This window comes from Cervus canadensis, chromosome 7 (genome assembly GCF_019320065.1).
Source record: "Cervus canadensis isolate Bull #8, Minnesota chromosome 7, ASM1932006v1, whole genome shotgun sequence".
NCBI classification, from domain to species: Eukaryota; Metazoa; Chordata; class Mammalia; order Artiodactyla; family Cervidae; genus Cervus; species Cervus canadensis.
This window is the reverse complement of record NC_057392.1, coordinates 63176840-63179459: the sequence shown is the minus strand read 5'-3', so window position 1 is coordinate 63179459 and position 2620 is coordinate 63176840. Positions and strand designations below refer to the sequence as shown.

At 46.0% G+C, this 2620-nt stretch overlaps 1 pseudogene; it reads right to left on the bottom strand.

Annotated features, from left to right (window-relative positions):
• Window positions 1–234: 234 nt before the first annotated feature.
• On the bottom strand, window positions 235–2327 carry LOC122444752 (annotated as a pseudogene).
• Window positions 2328–2620: the final 293 nt, after the last annotated feature.

The window sequence follows — 2620 nt, the reverse complement described above, 5'->3', positions numbered from 1 at the left end:
GAGTGGGCTTCAGTAGCTGTGGCACATGGACTTAGTTGCTCAGTGGCACATGGACTCCTCCCAGTCCAGGATTCAAATCCGTGTCCCCTGCATTGGCAGGCAGATTCCTATTTAGTGTACCACCAGGGAAGTCCTATTGGCTTCTTCATAATTAAATCTTTTCATTAATATATATCTGACATATTATATTAGTTTCAGGTATACTTTCTTGGCCTTTCAGAAAGAAACAGGAATTTATTTGCCAGTAATGATGATCCCATCATACTTCTGCTGAAAGCAGCGCATGGCCTATATTCTAAGTCTCTGTCTGTCCCCAGTGCAGCCTGTTCTGCCCTTCTGTGATGCTGAAACCTGGCCTACCCAACACCACACATAAGCCCAGACCGTAGACGCCAGTGCTTGGGTCACATTTGATTGCCAGATTGATGTGTTCCTTGATCCCCAAACCAAAGTTTCCAGTATCTGAGCAGTTCTTTTTTTCTTAACTTACACTTCTGTACCTTTAGACCTCTCTCCAGGATTTCTTCTCCCTTGGCCACACAATGGATGGCAATCTTTTCATTTCTCCTGATACCAAAGGACCTGATGGCGTATCTAGCTTTGGCGAACACAGGGTCTGGCCTGTGGGCTGCTCCTGCCCTGAGGCTGCCCAGGTCAGTCAGTGTCTGCTCTCCCTGCCAGAGAGGTTGAGGCAGAGCTTACAGATGGGAAGTCCCCACATGGGGCTCTCCTTTCCACTCTGATTCTGAGCTGTGATGGAAAACAGGAAGAGTATCTGTGTATCTTCTTTAGTGAAGTGGCAGGTTGTTGGCCCATTTTTTAATCAAGTGGTCTTTTAATTGCTGAATTTTAAAGATTCTTTGCCTGTTTTAGATAGTAGTCCTTTATCAAATATGTCTTTTGCAAACATTTTCTTCCTGTCTGTGGCTTGTCTTCTCATTCTCTTAGTAGTGTCTTTTGCAGAGATATTATTCTTTTTTTTTTTTTTTCACTCAAGAGATAGTTCAGGGCTTCCCTTGTGGCTCAGTGGTGAGAAATCTGCCTACCAATGCAGGAGACACTATTTTAACCCTTGGCCTGGGAGGATCTCACATGCCTTGAAGCAGCTAAGCCCATGTGCCACAATTATTGAGCCTGAGCTCTAGAATCCAGGAACCACAACTACTCAGCCCACGTGCCATAACTACTGAAGTCTGTGTGCCCTAGCCAAAAATAAACAAATAAATAAAATTATTTTTTTAAAAAAGGAATAATCGTTTCAACTGAGGGGATGACAAGAAGATCCTTGCCTTCATAAAACCTACATTTTAATGAAGAAAATGACAATAAATAAATAATTGAATAGACACATGACAGGCATTTATGTGGAGAGAGTTCCTGGGGAGAAAATTTAAACAGGGTAAGGAGTTAGAGAGTGACTAGAGAAAAATCACTCTAGTTACTATGTGGACCTAGCAGAGTCTAAAGTGGAATCAGCTGTAGTGGGAGCCAGAACAGGTGGGGAAGCCAGGTAGTCATCTGTTGCATTCATACAAGCAAGATATATGTGGGTATGGATGAGGTTGGATGCTGTGCAGGTGAGGAGGATTATCCACATTCTAGACAGTATGTTTGTTTGGGTTTGTTTTTTTTTTTTTTGGCCACACCATGTGTCTTGTGGGATGTGGGATCTTAATTCCCCAACCAGGGATTGAACCTGGGCCCTTAGCAGTGAGAGCACGAAGTCCTAACACTGGACTCCCAGGAAATGCCCTGGACATTAGTTTAAAGTGGAGCTGAATTCTATCCATTAAACCATTGATGTCCATCTCTGTCACACACACAAAAAGTGGAGCTGACATACTTGCTCATGGATTGGGTGTAAGAGAAATCAATGATTCAGGGATGAAAGCTAGGTTTGGGCCTAAGCTATCAAGTGAATGGTGGTAAAACTGGGAGGGGAGTGGGAAGGAGTAGGGAAGGAACCAAATAGGCAGGGACCAGGCCTGGACATGGGACCCTCAAGTGAAAATTTGGGTGGCCAATGGGCCACTGTGATTCAACTCAAAAAGTTAAGGTTGGTGCTATGCAAATTTGTGACTCTTCCACAGAGGAGAGCATGCTGGACATCTTTGCAGGCCTTCCAGATTCTTTCCCCATGCCACTCCACCCTGCTCCCTGCCTTCATACAGACTAATCCATAGGGATTAAGTCAGTGGACTCCAACCTTCTGGTGTCCAGCTGGATTCAGCCGCTGGCAGCACATCAGAAGAAAGGAGAGCAAGGTGGGGTGACTTATTCCCCAGCTCCCTCCCTTCAGTTCCCCTTAGCTGCCTGAGCCCCTCCATGAAAATTTACAGCTCCTGTCAGGCAGGTCTCCACACAGCTGTCTCTCCAGACGCAGTCACTGTCCCCTCTCTTTACCCCCTTCTAGTCCTGGGGTGGAAGCAGCCCCCCTCCCCCTGCTAACCTCAGAGTACTGCTGTCCGTGAAGTGAAGTGTTAGTTGTTCAGTTATGTCTGACTCTTTTTTGCCCCCACGGACTGTAGCCTGCCAGGCTCCTCTGTCCATGGGATTCTCCAGGCAAGAATACTGGAGTTGGTTGCCATTTCCTCCTCTAAGGGGTCTTCCTGACCCAGGG